This window comes from Nannobrachium achirus (genome assembly GCF_963921795.1).
Source record: "Nannobrachium achirus genome assembly, chromosome: 18".
Taxonomy (NCBI): domain Eukaryota; kingdom Metazoa; phylum Chordata; class Actinopteri; order Myctophiformes; family Myctophidae; genus Nannobrachium; species Nannobrachium achirus.
Genome location: NC_137825.1, coordinates 30,456,317 through 30,473,839, shown reverse-complemented (window position 1 = coordinate 30,473,839; position 17,523 = coordinate 30,456,317).

The window sequence follows — 17,523 nt, the reverse complement described above, 5'->3', positions numbered from 1 at the left end:
CTGGATGTGACACAGATCTGATTCAGGCTAGATTTGACTGGAGTCTAAATCCAATCGGTCCAACAGTGCCAGAGATTAGCTGTACACAGACGGACGGACAGGGGGAAAAACATAGTCTCGGCCATGCCTTCGACCTGGCTGAGACAATAAGCAAAGAAATAATAAAGAATAGCAGCCAGCAATACTATGAAAGAGAATTACAGGGTATGCACACTGGTCATCGACTGGTCATAGAAGTATGTACATTGGTCATACACTGGTGGTCAGTGGTCAGAGTATACTTTGATATGCCAAACATAATTAGTTGCCCGAGGCGTTGCTGTACCACCTTCCTCACCACATAGCCAGTGTGTACATTCCAGGTGAGTTCACAGTGACACAGAGGAATTTTAAATCGTGAATCCTTTCCACTGCGGTGCCTTCGTTGTAGATAGGGGTGTACTCGCTGTCCGGCTTTTCCACGATAAAGCTCTTTGGTCTTGGCGACTTTGAGAGCCAGGGTGTTCTCTTGGTACATTTGTGTCAGGTTCTTATCCCCTCTCTTGGCTGTTTCGTTGTCGGTGATGTGTCCCATCACTGTCATGTAGACAGCGAACTTGACCACTAAGGCTCATTCATATTAGAGTGAAGTGAGTAATGGCCCTATCATAGTACAGTCTGTGGTGATAAGCTATCACCGCTGTGTAGTCTTTTAAAGTCAGAAAACTACAACAATATGTCATTTGCCACGGTGAAGGGCTATCACCGCGAACCCCGACATCTCTCCTCTGTTTTTACCTTCAGACATCTCCCCATCACCCCATTCACTGATTGGTCGATCTTGACCAATCATTGTGCCACCTGGTTTCAGAGGCACAGAGGCACGGTGATAGGACTTCACCGTGAGTCTGTGACTGTGATGGCCTCTACTTGTTTTCCATTTTTTAGGTGATACCTTATCACCTAAAAGTTGAGGTGATAGCTCTTCACCTCGGACTATGATAAAGCCTTAACTCCTCACTTTTTGGGGTGTCGGAAAGTAAAAGCAGGGGAGATGTGTCGGAGTTTGTGGTGAAGCGCTCTTCACCGCGGCTAATGGCGTAATGTTGTAGTTTTCTGAATTTAGAAAACTACTCTTTCTTGCTCTTCACCTTCTCTGGAGTATGAATGAGCCAGCCTTTAGATGGAGCTGTGCAGGACTGCAGGTCACAGGAGTAGAGGAGAGGACTCAGAACGTGGTCACGGGGGGCTCCTGTGTTGAGAGGGAGAGGAGTTGGAGCCCATTCTCACCACCGGGCGTCGCTCTGACAGAAAGTCCAGGATCCAGCTGCACAGTTATAAATTATAACAGCATTCTCACACAGGAGTTCTTCTTCTCTAGGAGGTGGCAGAGGGCAGTGTGTAATGTTGTGGCTTTGGCATCATCTGTGGATCTGTTTTGTGTAAGGATAAAGGTGGGAAAATAAATCGATACACTATTCTGTACATCTATGCTATAACTGACCCTTTGTCAAGTCCCGTCCCTGGTTGTGCCCCTCTTCGCACCCATTGTTTGCTGTTTCTTGGTTGGACAAAAATCCTTTCTCTTCATCCACCACCATTGAAATAACATTTTTCAGTTGCTTCGTATTGATGTTCTGTGTATTCAATTCTTATCTTAAACTTTATCAGTAAAAAGGAACAGGGGTAATAGTAGGTGCAGTATAGTTAGTGGGCATATCAGGTTTTTGGAGCTGTGTGGAACACAAGCTACCCTATACGTGGCCGTGTGTGTAGGTATGTTTGTATGTGGGTGGGTGGGTCTGTCTGTCTGTATGTAGCCTCAAGAATGTGGTGTAGTACCTTTTATGACCACACATGTTAAATTAAGGGAGGGGCGCTGTTTTCAGGCCAGGCCAGGCCAGGCACACACACACACGCACGCGCACACACACACACACACACACACACACACACACACACACACACACACACACAGCTCCACTTCGAACAGAGGTTCGATTTTTTTCTCCAAAAATGATGTTTTAGCAAATTCAACAAATGTAAAAAACCATATAAGGCGGAACCAGGGTGGGTCAATTCATGTGCTTGCGTGCGTGCGTGTGTTCAGTCCAAAACTTGGCATGTCTCATATAATATAACTTAAAAATACGGCATGATGCAGGGGCTTCTGCAAGCTCAAGCTTGTAGATCTGCAAGTGTTTGCAGAATGTTCACATGTACTTTTGCAGAATGTTAGCTTTAGACATGCCGAGGGCCAGAACAGAGATGCTGGAGTTCATGTGGATAAGTCCTGCAGTTTTATCACCGTTGACATAAAAGTAATATAATCGTTTTGTTTATTTTGGTATAATAATCATCTTTTATTCTAACTCGCAGTGCGACTAACAACTAGAAAGATTTAATTGGAAATTGCAAGTGTGGTTGCCGTGACACGAATCACATTTGCAAATAAATATCTCTGTATCTGTCAGTCCTTGTCCCTATTTGAGCGTGTGTTCTAAACCATTCCGTCCTTGTCCCTTTTATGACCATATATGGAGATCACTGATGTCATCAATATTAAGCCCATATCTTGGAATGCCCATATATGGACATACTGTGTCAGTCTCATGTGGTCTATGATGTCAGACATCTACAGTATGTCAGTCGTCATCTCCATATTTAGGAAAAGTTACATTTTTAATTGTGTGTGTCTCTCTCCATATATGGAGCTGACTATCATCACCTGGATCACGACATCTGTGGGAGGAGTAGCACGCCAAACTTTTGGTCACTCTTGAATAATAAAGGCGGACAAGTACTATAGTTTGTTGCCCTGTTAGGGCAACCACACTATTACAGAAATACCGTTACGTCATATTGTAGTTTGTTGTAGTCATCAGGAGGCCGGAGCCAAACATTGGAACCACAGTTTTGTTTTTTGGTCAGGGTACTAAAGTATCGTTAGATTTTCAATAGGAATTCAATTTAAAAAAATCATTTTTCTCTCAATTTTCTAATTTTCTAGCTCCCCATAAAATCAAATATTGGTTCATTTTTCCAATTTTCTAGCTTGCAAAAAAATCAGGAAAATGCTTCAATTTTTTAAATGTGTGATTCATATTTGTCATTATTTGATTTGGAACCGACAAAGGAAAAACATCTTTAAAAAAGGTATTTTTCATTTTTTTACCACATTACGAATATCAAAAAATGGACCAATTTTTCCAATTTTCTAGCTTGCAAAAAAATCAGGAAAATGCTTAAATTTTTTAAATGTGTGATTCGTCTTTGTCATTATTTGATTTGGAACCGACAAAGGAAAAACATCTTGAAAAAGGTATTTCTTAATTTCTTACCCCATTACAACAATCAAAAAATGGGCCCATTTTTCCAATTTTCTAGCCCACAAAAAAATCAGGAAAATGCTTAAAATTTGCTCAATTTTTTGAATGTGTGATTCATATTTTGGCATTATTTGATTTGGAACCGACAAACAAAAAATAGGCCCATTATTCAATTTTCAAGTCCAGGAAAGAAATCGTCATCATGAATGTCACGTGACCACGTGTCAAGTCACATGGTACACAACTTCAAAATAAAAGCTGTAGGCTAGGCTAGTCTAACATCCAAGTAATAGGATCAACATGCAGGCAGGCAGGGGGTCCATGAGGGGTTTACAAGGGGGTCCATGGCTGGTTCCCAAAGTGTGGTTTGCGGACCCCCAGGGTTTCTATGGCTGGTTCACAACAGCCTGGTACACGTACAGCCATGGCTGGTTCCCAAAGTGTGGTTCGGGGACCTCTTGAGGTCCATGACGGATTTCCAAGGGGGTCCATGGCTGGTTAGCAATAAATGTGGTTCGGGGACCTCTGGGGGTCCCTGAGGGGTTTCCAAAGGGGTCCATGGCTGGTTAGCAATAAGTGTAATTGCGACCGTAGGTCGCTACTTACTATCACAGCCTGCACAAACTGTCCGTCTGTCTGTCTGTCTGTCCCTCTGTCTGTCACACCTCACACGTCACACTATTGCCCTGCTCATATCTCCGCAACCGTTGGCCCGATCCATGCCAAATTTTGCACACACGCTCCTTGCCTGCCAAACTACAACCTCCAAGGACCCCCGGACCTCCAGGGACCCCCAGGTCCCTGGGGGACCCCCAGATGTAAAAAATGACCAAATATGCAAAAATGACCAAATGACCACCCCAACGGGGCTGCTCACGGGGAATTCCCGGGGACCACCGACTCCTGCTGCTCCAGAACGGATGCCAAAGTGGTGGCGCCCCCAGTGGAGGACCCCCTCCACTGCAGCTCACATAAAATGCCGTAACTCGGGCTAGGAGCGTCCGGGAGAGCCGGGGCCGGTACCTATTCGTCCGCCAAGGCAACGCGGAGACCCCACCCCTCATTTCTCACATGGCCCTCTTCTAGCGCCACCATGAGGCCGATTCTTGCAAAACACATTTTTGGACACTGCTCCTACAGATTTTGCCCTAAAATCACGCACATCGGTACACAGTATGTCTACACATTGCCCACACAACTAGGAACCAATGGCAGTTACAGCCCTCTTTGTGTATACATGTGACCTACGGTCGCTTATCTCCCGATTAGGGAGTCTTACTGGTTACATGACTGTAGAGATACTGTGCGATTTGTGTGATTTTAGGGCAAAATCTGTAGGAGCAGTGTCCAAAAATGTGTTTAAAAAAATCGGCCTGAAGGTGGCGCTAAATGGGACAGATCCATGTTGATGAGATGAGTGTAGACATACTGTGTACCGATTTGCGTGATTTTAGGGCAAAATATGTAGGAGCAGTGTCTCTGTGTAGCGATTTGCGTGATTTTAGGGCAAAATCTGTAGGAGCAGTGTCCAAAAATGTGTTTTAAAAAATCGGCCTGAAGGTGGCGCTATATGGGACAGATCCATGTTGATGAGATGAGTGTAGACATACTGTGTAGCGATTTGCGTGATTTTAGGGCAAAGATTGTAGGAGCAGTGTCCAAAAATGTGTTTTAAAAAATCGGCCTGAAGGTGGCGCTATATGGGACAGATCCAAGTTGATGACATGAGTGTAGACATACTGTGTACCGATTTGTGTGATTTTAGGGCAAAAATTTTAGGAGCAGTGTCCAAAAATATGTTTTGCAGAATCGGCCTCATGGTGGCGCTAGAAGAGGGCCATATGAGAAATGAGAGGTGGGGTCTCCGCGCCGCCGGGGCGGACGAATAGGTACCGGCCCCGGCTCTCCCGGTCGCTCCTAGCCCGAGTTAAGGCATTTTATGTGAGCTGCAGTGGAGGGGGTCCTCCACTGGGGGCGCCACCACTTTTGCATCCGTTCTGGAGCACCAGGAGTCGGTGGTCCCCGGGAATTCCCCGTGAGCAGCCCCGTTGGGGTGGTCTTTTTTGCACATTTGGTCATTTTTTACACCTGGGGGTCCCCCAGGGACCTTGGGGTCCCTGGAGCTCCGGGGGTCCTTCGAGGTTGTAGTTTGGCAGGCAAGGAGTTTGTATGGAAATTTTGGCATGGATCGGGGCAACGGTGGCGGAGATATGAGTAGGGGGAAAGTGTGACGTGTGACGAGTGACGTGACGGAGGGAAGGACAGGCTGGTGGAGGTTTGGATAGTAGAGAGTGTAAAAGTAACTGCGACCTACTACGGTCGCAATTAAACACACTTATTGCTAACCAGCCATGGACCCCCTTGGAAACCCCTCAGGGACCCCCAGAGGTCCCCGAACCACACTTTGAGAACCAGCCATGGACCCCCTTGGAAATCCGTCATGGACCTCCAGAGGTCCCCGAATCACACTTTGGGAACCAGCCATGGCTGTACGTGTACCAGGCTGTTGTGAACCAGCCATAGAAACCCTGGGGGTCCCCAAACCACACTTTGGGAACCAGCCATGGACCCCCTTGTAAACCCCTCATGGACCCCCTGCCTGCCTGCCTGCATGTTGATCCTATTACTTGTTGGATGTTAGACTAGCCTACAGCTTTTATTTTGAAGTTGTGTACCATGTGACTTGACACGTGGTCACGTGACATTCATGATGACGATTTCTTTCCTGGACTTGAAAATTGAATAATGGGCCTATTTTTTGTTTGTCGGTTCCAAATCAAATAATGCCAAAATATGAATCACACATTCAAAAAATTGAGCAAATTTTAAGCATTTTCCTGATTTTTTTGTGGGCTAGAAAATTGGAAAAATGGGCCCATTTTTTGATTGTTGTAATGGGGTAAGAAATTAAGAAATACCTTTTTCAAGATGTTTTTCCTTTGTCGGTTCCAAATCAAATAATGACAAAGACGAATCACACATTTAAAAAATTTAAGCATTTTCCTGATTTTTTTGCAAGCTAGAAAATTGGAAAAATTGGTCCATTTTTTTTATATTCGTAATGTGGTAAAAAAATGAAAAATACCTTTTTTAAAGATGTTTTTCCTTTGTCGGTTCCAAATCAAATAATGACAAATATGAATCACACATTTAAAAAATTGAAGCATTTTCCTGATTTTTTTGCAAGCTAGAAAATTGGAAAAATGAACCAATATTTGATTTTATGGGGAGCTAGAAAATTAGAAAATTGAGAGAAAAATGATTTTTTAAAATTGAATTCCTATTGAAAATCTAACGATACTTTAGTACCCTGACCTTTTTTGTTTTCTAATCCGGATCACAGGGCTATTTTTTTTTTCTTCTTCTTTTTAAGATTTGTTTTGGGGCTTTTATGCCTTAATTGGATAGGACGGTAGACTGACAGGAAATGGGGGGAGAGATGGGGAGCGACACACGGCAAAGGTCGTCCATATCGGGAATCGAACCGGCGACACCGCCAGGCATCAATGCCTATGTGGCAATGCCTAAGTGATATGCGCACCCACACGGCTATTTTTAGAACGAATACCAGGCTTTTCCTCCGAGCCAGACAAGTTAGACTTAATTGTCTAGCTTGGCCTTGGTGTAAATGCCATGTAGCAAGAAAATTAAATAAAAAAAGAACTTGGAAAAGATATACGACCCAATGTTTCAAACCGAGTCAGAGGGCCTAGACCTAGATGCTATGATGTTTGCAATCCCACAGAAGGTTATTCTGTGTCACCCTGTTCCATTCAGTTTTGTTTTGTCTTAATTTAATTATATTCTGTTTAATCTATGCTACCATTATGTGTAAGGTAACCAGCCACCCCCGCCACACCCACACAAACATCCACACACACACACACACACACACACACACACACACACACACACACACACACACACACACACACACACACACACACACACAGGCGCGCACATGTGCCTCAGCATTCCTTCAATAGTGTTGCCAGTAAGGTGATTACTGGCTATCATTTCCTCTGGCTGTGGAAACCCATTTTCTGGGTCAGCGGACCCCTCCAAAAGGCCTGATTGAGTCTTAAAGGGGGCTCCCTCAAGCATGCACTCCCTCCTCTTGTCTCCTAGACAATGGACGCAATGCAGAACAACACCGCCCCACGACACTAGCGGGAAACGTGGGGACATCACCTCTACTGTAATCCTCATGCATATCCATTGTAGGTCATTTTACAGTGCTTAACATTTGTCAGGATGGCTTGACTGTTAATGACGTTAGTGCCTTGGGATAAGACGTTGTATGCCAAGACCATGGGTTTAACATTAATGCTAGAATGGCTAAAGCCAATACCAGGTGGTGAATGACTAGCACATGCCTTCAGCTCCCTGTGTTGGGGTCAGTATGCAGATGGGGTTCAGCCCTATGTACCCTGGGTTCTATGTTCCATAATGAATTATTTTGTCATTGTATATTTGCCCATTCTATAACTACTAAGAGCTGTGCGAGCCATTCTAAAGTGCTCAGGGAGCAATTAGGGGTTAAGAGTCTTGCTCAGGGACACACATTGCTGGCTTGGCCTGGCATCGAACCTGGGACAACTAAGGCCTCTGGCTCCCCAGGCGGGCTCAGTAACCACTCTGTTTATGTTCTCTGCTTACCAAACAGAATTAGAAAATAATCCTATAAGACCCGTAAGTGCAAGATGTCCACAACGTGAATTGAAAATAATACAATTTTGGGTTCACAACTGTTTATTTCCAAGAGTTCAGTTTCCAACAGAAATTGTATAGCTGCAATGCAACGACCCGGATTTGAATTGTCAGTCCAAGGTCATACAGTACATGACACGCACGTGTGTTTTTTTTTTACTTACCTGCTCACTCCGCGCCAGCCGCCAGAGCCAACTGTGTGTTTTTTGGTGTCACTCAGCGGAGGTGGTGGTGGAGGAGAGGAAAAGAGAGGTGGAGGGAGGGTGGAGGGGGGAGGGATCCGTTGCTCCCTGTGTAACGAGATTCCCGGCTAATCAGTGACTTTCCTGCCTTATCTCTGCCATCAGGACACTCGGGAGGCCGAGTAACCCAGGACGAGCTGATGTCATGCTGAGATGGGTAGTGGTGGTGGTGCGTGTGTGTGTGTGTGGGGGTGTGTGTGTGAGAGAGATTGATTTGAGTGTGTATGTGAGATTTGTGTGTGTGTGTGTGTGTGTATGTGTTCGTGCGCGTGCGTGTGTTTGTATATGTGGGTTATTGCCCCCACAGAGCAGCAGAGATGGGGAGTTGATCCAGTAAACCACATGAGGATGACTAACACTGCCCCTGGACAATATGATGTAACACAGACGAGATTTGGGAAATGTGTGTGTATACATGCACATTTGTGTGTGTGTGTGTGTGTGTGTGTGTGTGTGTGTGTGTGTGTGTGTGTGTGTGTGTGTGTGTGTGTGTGTGTGTGTGTGTGTGTGTGTGTGTGTGTGTGTGTCGCGAGAGTGTTCATGCGTGCATGTATGTGCAAGCGTGCATGTGCTTAATGGCTGGCTGTACGTGTGGTCCTTGTGTGTGGTGCTTGTGTTCACATTCACACATGCTGCTTTTGTGTGTGCATTCATTGTGTGTGTGTGTGTGTGTGTGTGTGTGTGTGTGTGCATGCGTGCAAAGCATGCGTGCGTGTGTGCGTTTCACTCTGTTCGTGTGAATGCGGCAGTGCGCATATTCCCCATGCCCTGTTTTGCAGGGACAGACAGGCAGGTATAGGCATATGGACAGACAAACAGTCATTGAGAAAGGTCGGTAGACCGTTAGACAGACAGACAGGTGAACAGCAGGAAAAAGGAAAGAATACAAGCTGACAGATGGTTAGACAGACAGCTGGACAAGCAGACTGACAGACAGGCATGTAGTCAGGCAAGCAGCATCTCCCTGATTGCCAAACGAGGTGTCCCTTACACTGCCCCACTCTCCAGTCAATGGAAAAATGATCTCACTTGCCCAAGCAGCACTGACTTCATCCCCTGATGTTAAGGCCGGGGAGAGGGCTGACATCAGTGCAACCATACCTGAGTAGCATAAACATGGCATGCCATTAGCAGGGAGTGGTCGCTTGGTGGTGCCCGTCATAGGGGCCCCTGGTTTTCTCAATGGAATATTGTTTTTATTATGTCATGCCGTACGGCGCTGTGCTCTCAATGGACGCATTGAGGAAACCCGAGAGCGTGGCTATATGAAACATCTGTGGAGAAAGGTGTCCGCACGATACCCACCCCACTATAGTACTGTATTATTCACCCCATTTTAACGGCACAAGGGAGATTTTCATCAGATTGTGGGCGTCAGTGCATGGAATTTAGGAGTTTAAACACCCACTGCAAGTAAATGGTATGTTAAGTAGCCATCAAAACTAGTTGGAGGGCTGCATGGCAATGTGATGAAATGTTGTATGGTGGTTCTGATCATTAATAAGTTTTTGGGGACCAGTGGTGGACAAAGTACACAACCCCATTACTTGAGTCACGGTATAGATACTCTACTCGTACAAGTGAAAGTTGCTCAGACTTTCTTTTTAAGAGGTGCTCCTGGAAGGAGCTAAGCTCCAACATCTGGCTTTGTCCAGGCTCAGAAATTATGGCATAACGTTTTTGAGATATTTTTTGGTCTTTTTGCTTTCATTGACAGTAGGTAGACAGGAAACAGGGAGAGAGACTGGGAGTGACATGCAGCAAAGGCCATCGGGATCGGGACTCGAACCCATGACGTGACGCCAGGCTTAAGAGCCTATGTGGTATGCATCTGGACCACTAGGCCAGCAGGCCTTTTATGCCCATATATGGAGATCCCTGATGTCATCAATATTAACTCATCCAGTGCCAAAACCGAACATGTTCGGTTTTTTAAAACGTATTACATATGCCAAAACCGAACATGTTCAGTTTTTGAAAAAAGAAAAAAAAAAAAAAGGGTTAACATGGGAACATGACAGGGAACATGATTTCAATCGCGATTTTGCATGTTCCACCCCCATACAACCCCATCTAACATACAGGGCAGCCATGTTTGTTTACATAACATGTAAAACATAATGGCGATTATCTCAAGAATGCCTGAACGGATTTCCAATCGGATTCTTTTGTTTGAAAGCTGTGAACAAACTGCACAAAGGATTTTTTAGAGCTCATTCTTCTCTGTTTTTTTCCCATGCATGAGGTGTGCAAGGTTTAATCATGGCTAAGTTCACGAAAATAAGGCTTCTAAAATGCTTGGTAGCCAATAGCTAACTTCAAGCTAACTTCATCCTCTTCCTGTACATGCACAAAGGAAAGTGTTCAGGCAAGTCATGGCTGCAGGGCTTCTGCATATACCAGCATATCTCTATGGGATTTTCTATGGCACCTGGGGCGCCCTCTAGTGGTGAACGGGTGGCACTAAAAGAGTTAAGCCCATATCTAACAGGACTTCATATGAGAATGCCCATATATGGAGGAATACAGCCCATATCTGTGAGGCCGGTTCAGACAGGGATCTCCATTCATAAAAGTAACATAATACAGTACATGGATCTCTATATATGGTACCGGGGGTCTCCATATATGGGTAACTGGTCCTATATACATCACTGGCCAGATGGCCAAGAATTGGCGCAACCTCGCCCTTTAGGCCGAGGTCGCCCTGAGGCGTCTTACTAGTTTTTATTACTTCAAGTTAAAGTACTTTTGAAATAAGTATTAAAGGTATATTTTTAATATCAACACATTGCTATATTGCAAACACGTTTTCAACTGTTGTATTTTACTTTGTATTAATGCGAGAACAATGGCTTCTATTATAGCATGCTACCTTTACAGGAAGAAAGAGCTTGGATTTCCCATTGATGATGGGTTTCTGAACTGTCCACAGCCCTCCTCTGAAACATAGAGTAGATTCTTTTAGTTTTTTATCATATTATAATGAGCATTAGTGAGGACCAATTATATTAAGATATGAAAGTATAGACAATCCTAAGAAGTAGGCCTATAGTACTAATGTAAGGTAGCCTATTATGTAATTTGTTACTGTCCACCACTGTAAGGCCTTACAGTACATACTGGGGAAAAATCATGTTTTTCCAATGGACCCATCAACCTCAGGTTTCATAACAGGCTACCAATTACTCGGGCAGACAAGAAATGCAATTTCTTGATGAAATCATCATGTGTATTCAATTTGGTTCAATTATTGAATGAGGTGGTGACATATACTGTACAGTCAGTAATGCAACTGATGAGCAGAACTATTATGGAAGATTGTTGATCCCCTTTTCAAATTTGATTTCTGCTTTTGCGTAAACATTCTGCTGTTTTTGGCAGATTTCAAGAGGACTAATTTGCTCACTGACTTAAACTTAGTTTATGCTCCTTTGCATGACCGTGTCTCTGGCTGAAGAGTACTGATTTTCAAGTGTCGCGCCGCTTTGTTAGGTTGAGAAACCGTACTACAGAGTATGAATTAGGCTTCACCATGGAAGCAACAAAGTTAACACCTGTGATTGTGTATACGCTTGCATTAAACGCTTACAAAACTGAGATGGTATTTACCCAAAACATGCTAGCGTAGACGTGGTGTTAATATCATAGAGAGCGGCGGTGTCTCAGAGGACACCTTTCATTAAAGCAGCATGGCAGTAACCCTCTGGCATTTCCACCCCCGGGTGCCTAGCTTAACTTAATAGCCCCCTTAAACCACGTCCACATTGCTACTGTTCTGCCAGCCCCGCATACCTGCCCCACCACCACCAAGGGCGGCCGTGCACATACCGTGAATGCCCAGATGGCACAGGATGGCACGGGTGCCAGTCTCACATAGTTCCCCTTCTGGCTGCCCACTTCAAAGCCAGAGTAGCATGCCAACGCATTTCCAACACGCCGAGCATAAGCTGCTTCTTACAGGTGGGAAAGGTCACCTTTTATCTTTTGATTTGTTTTATTGTGTGTGTGTGTGTGTGTGTGTGTGTGTGTGTGTGTGTGTGTGTGTGTGTGTGTGTGTGTGTGTGTGTGTGTGTGTGTGTGTGTGTGTGTGTGTGTGTGAGTGATACTGATGATGGGTGCATAAAGATATCAGACTGCATATCTGATCTATGCAGGCAAGGTCTTTGATAGTTTACATTTTGTATTAAAACAACACCTGTGTTCTGTGAAGCGGACACAATGTTCTGCCAGACCAAAGAGGTTGTCCATCAGTGTTTTCACTAATGGACAAATGGAGAGCAATATGAGAAAATGTATATGTACATTAAAACGGCTGCAGTTCCTTAGCAAACGTGATGGTGCACTTTGGTTTCAGCACCACAGGAGTTATTTGTTGGCACAGGATAAAAACCCCAAAGATGAAAAACTAACAGAACTGGTACTGACCACCTTACATGTTTTTTCGTTTTGGAAAAAAAATATCCCCCGGCATTCAAATTACTTTCAAGGGCCACTTCATGAGCAAGCAAGGAACCATACAAACGTTCTAATCCCAGCAGAATTGCTCCTCCTTCTCTGGAACATCTGCGGTCAGGTTGAGTGACCTTACACTATCAGGACTTCCAGACCTGGGGGAAAAACTCCAGTAAACACTCACCCACTCACTTGCATAGAGCCCCAAAACGGGTCCGCAGGGCCTTTTTACTGGAAAGGTCTTGGGGCATTGTTTATGCCTCGAGTTTACGCTATAAGAGTTTGCAAGGACACAAAATGAGTACAAGAACACTGACCAAATTGCCATGGCTCCCTTGTGGAAACACACACAAACACACTCGCTCACAAAAATATAGAAATCGGCTCAAAAGAGCTCAAATGACTTGTGTGTTGAATTAGCTGTATGTGTTCCACAAAACTAAATTAATCTTCGACATCCCCATCTCGATTGTGCCAACATTCTTACCATCTATGTATACAACCTCTGATTTCAGTGAAGAGAGCTTTGATGGCGTGCAGGCCGTGCCCCTGGGGTTCGACATCCTTTGGAGTTCCCCCTCGTACGGACAGACAATCCAGCTGCATCACTGCAACTGACGTACATGGCATTTTGTTTTGTCCCCCCAAATTAGCATGGAAATGAAGTGGAAAATGGGATATAAATGGCAGTGTGGGTGAGAGGGCTTCTGGCCACAATAGGAGCATATACACAAAACCAGCACTGTGCAGTGGGGGGAGAGAGGGAGAGAGAGAGATACATCAACAAGGCTCCCCTCTGTCTTCTCCTCAAAGCCACTCTGCTTTTAGAACAAAACAATGTCTCCCCACCACCACAATCTTTGGTCTCCCCCATATGCCACTGGCAAATAAATGAAGGCTGGGTTAAAAGTGTACTTGTGCATGTGTGTAGTGTGCGCATGCCCTATTCTGAGGCCAACAATCTATGATCTACAAGCTCTCCAAATAGATTGGTCAACTAAGTAGGCTATATAGGGTTAAAGTGGTCAAAGGTCAAAACAATAGTCAAAATTCAATAGTGAGCCTGAAAAAACAGACTTCTGAAAATGTTGAGATGAAGTTGATTGAACTTCCATCAGAAACTCCTATTCTGGGACTTAAATTCTGGGAAACTGTGCCATTGGAAAAATATCCCAATATCAAACAGGCTGCTGCACTCAAGCTACTGTCAATGTTTGTGTCAACTTATGTTTGTGAGTCTGTGTTTTAAATTAAACGCATGACATCAAAAACCCAATCTGTTCTTTCTGACACAGGTGGAAGAGTTTCTGAGTAGCCACAACTAGATCAAAGTCAAATTTAAATGGGATTAAAAGCAGCAATATGCATGATAATTGGTCTAATCAAAGTCTTGTGAATAGTCAATCAATGAAAATGTGTAAATGTGCAAGTTTTGTGTGTGTGTGTGTGTGTGTGTGTGTGTGTGTGTGTGTGTGTGTGTGTGTGTGTGTGTGTGTGTGTGTGTGTGTGTGTGTGTGTGTGTGTGTGTGTGTGTGTGTGTGTGTGTGTGTGTGTGTGTGTGTGTGTGTGAGAGAGAGAGAGAGAGTGCCTGCCCTGCACACGTGTATAGCCTATAGGCTATACAGAGAACCAGGTTCTCTTTGCAATTGTATTTTCTTTTTTGCTCTCATGCATGCAGACACACACACACCATACAAAAGCAGGGAGCTTTAGAGTTAGCTGGCAGCTGAGCTCAGCCAGTGCAGCTGCATGCTAGCTACTTTTCCACAGGGCTCCCCAGTCAAAAACAACCCTATAAACACTATTGTGCTCACCTGATTGATCTTTCATAGGCCCGGGGCAGGCCAGACAGGCAGACTTTGGTGGGGAATGGTGGGGACTGGCTGGTGAACAAACAAACGGACCAGTGTCTGCAGCGGAGGAGGCTGGGCCGCAGGTGGCTAGGAGGCACGCTTGGGTTGGCGCACTAGCCCTCCTCAGATGCCAGCAGTGACATTTCCTGACTATGCCTATACACAAGCAGGCATCCCGGGCAACAGTGCTGTGTCCTGGGGGAATGAAGAACAGGCCCCATGGGCGTCCCCACTGCACACACAGCGACAGAGAGGAACAAGGAGGTTAGACGTGTGTATGTGACGGCACGCACAAAAAGAACACATATACATTAAACATTAAAGTACACCCACACATTCTTTTTTCATTTGCAAACTAAAGAACTAAAGAAAGACCCCCTTTCTCCATTTATTTTACACACAGACAAGCTTTCTCTCTAACACACACATACACACACACACACAAACAGACACCCCTGTCGAAGCTCATCCGTTGTTGAGGACAAGCAGGGCAGGGCTCTCTGTGGAGAGAGTGTCGAGGGCGCTGACTGAACTGAAGCTTGCTGCCAGGAATTCCGTAGGGGTGCTGCAGAAGTGGGAAATCAATTTATGTGTCCCTGTGGTCTAAAACAAGCAGGCAATGACAGTCCATCCGACCCCTCCACTCTTCCATCCCCAACACACCAGTCCCTAGGACGGAGATGTAAATCACCACACATGCCGCCTCCCTGACTTACTACCAATCATGTCGACGATAGTTACTCGCAAATCATCTTTTGTGCCTGACTGCGCTGCTCGGGGAAGCTTTCCAAAGAGCCACACATGATATTGTATAATACAGTCGTCATAGCTCCTTCAACAATGAGGAGCAGTCCAGGAAGGTTGAAGGTTCAAATACTTGCGTGTGTGACCTCTCCAGGAAGTGCTCTTTCCGTATTAAAAACGTTCTGCGATAAACATAGGTGTCTCTGTTTTGTCTGTGGTTATTTTCAGGTGTGCAATGCATTGTTTGCTTTCCAAGAGGATGGAGGAAATTATCCCCTAGATGCAAATCCGAGCACCTTGGGAAGAACTTTTTGGAGCAGGCAGGACACTGGGCAGCCCTCCTTGGTCCTCATTTGGCAGTTGAGGATGTGAGATAAAGTCGGCATGCAGCCTTATTGCGTGGAGCTGTGGAGATTATTTTTGGTCACCCCGTAAACTAAACTACAAAAGGTTAGTCTCTGCGGACTACGCGCACAAGTGAGTTACAAGGACACGCACAGCATAAATAGGCGCACTCATACACACACAGGCCCTGGTTTCACACGATGACTGTTTGCATTGGGAATCATCTTCCAGTTGACATGGCATGTGAGAGCAGGCAGCTCTTCCTCGGAAGCCCGTTCCCCACTCCAAACAAGCCAGCCTCCCTGTCTCTCCTGGCCACCGCCTGCAGCCTGAGAGTATGTCCTGTTTATTTTAATGGCCTAGCGATGCCCAGCGCCCTCGCTGAGAACCAGCGTCCTCCATGTATAGTGGATGTCTCCCAGCACCATTATGGTGGATGCCAACTTTAAAGCTGCACTGTGTTATACTGTGAGCATAACTCACAATCAGTTTAAATATAATTTGAGCTTGTATTTGAGTCTACTTTATTTGACCTTGAAGTAACCAATGTGTTGACATTTATTTTTATTTAAAGAAGTTCTGAAACTAAATGTGTGTCATCATGGGGAATATCTAATCACATATCTAATCACACATTTCAGTAACTGTTGCTGACGCATGAGTTTAATATGGGGATTACATGGTTTATTGGTGTAACTTGTATGTTTTTAATGAAAATTTAAAAAGTCCATAAACACGAATAGAGATACTTATAATGGAATATATGAAAATGTTCTGTTGGCAAGGGAGAAGGATTTGTGCATGGACACACGTGGTTTGAGTGTAGCCCATATGGTTTGGTTTTGGAATGTCTAGTTGGCCAGGCATGGCATGGCTCTGGTATGGGAGTTCATTACATTCCCAGTAGGGGTGAGGCCTGACACACACTATGGACCACTCTGAACCAGCAGGGCAAGCTGCTGTCTCAGCTGTAAATACAAAACCCACAGGGTGGCAACTAGCCATGTTGTTTTGAGGGGAGCACACCTAAATTAAGCTTAAATGGCAGCTTTTGTATGTAGCTTATGATGTAGCCTTATTTCTTTACGTTTTACATTATTGGATACTATGTGGACCAGGCCTCAAACTGATGTGGTTATGGCCTAGGCCAGACTGAGCAGGATATTTCATATATCCCGGTTTTTCAGATATCCACATAGAAAAAAGAGTCCCCAGACCTCCACAAGGGGGTCAAGCACACACAGTAAATTCTTCAGAGACATCCAGGTTCCATGCCTACACGGATCCAGTGAATCGGATATTTTTCAATGTCTTCACTTATTTATTCGGTTTCAAAAATATCCAGTTTCGCGTCCGAAATATCCAGCTTTGTGTGGCTGCAAGCCCCAAACTTGACACAAATGTCGTAGCTTCAGAAATATCCAGTTCCGTGTAGCCGGCACCTAAGTCTAAAGGGCCATTTATAGTTATGTATGGTTGATTTTGTGTACGTTTGGGGGTGAGACAGTACGTACGGTAATTGCGTTGACATTCATACTTACCGTACGGTCTCTGTGTACAGGGTTCAATAAAGCCTATATGTACATACTATATCCACTAGATGGCACCCACATGCATCTTCCCAATGAGCAAATGCTACATGCTACATACATAGCGCCTACATTGTTGACAGAGAGGTTTATAGACACCCTTGGAGGATACACTCGGATTGAACAACACTAACCATCGGCGCTAGTCACTGTGCTGTCCGGGTATAATATAAAAAGGACTGGAGAATTGATGAGCGTGGACACATGCCGTTGCGAACGCCTAGAGCGCAATCTCAATGGGGGCGCCGCCGACAGTTAATGAGCCACGGTACGGTAG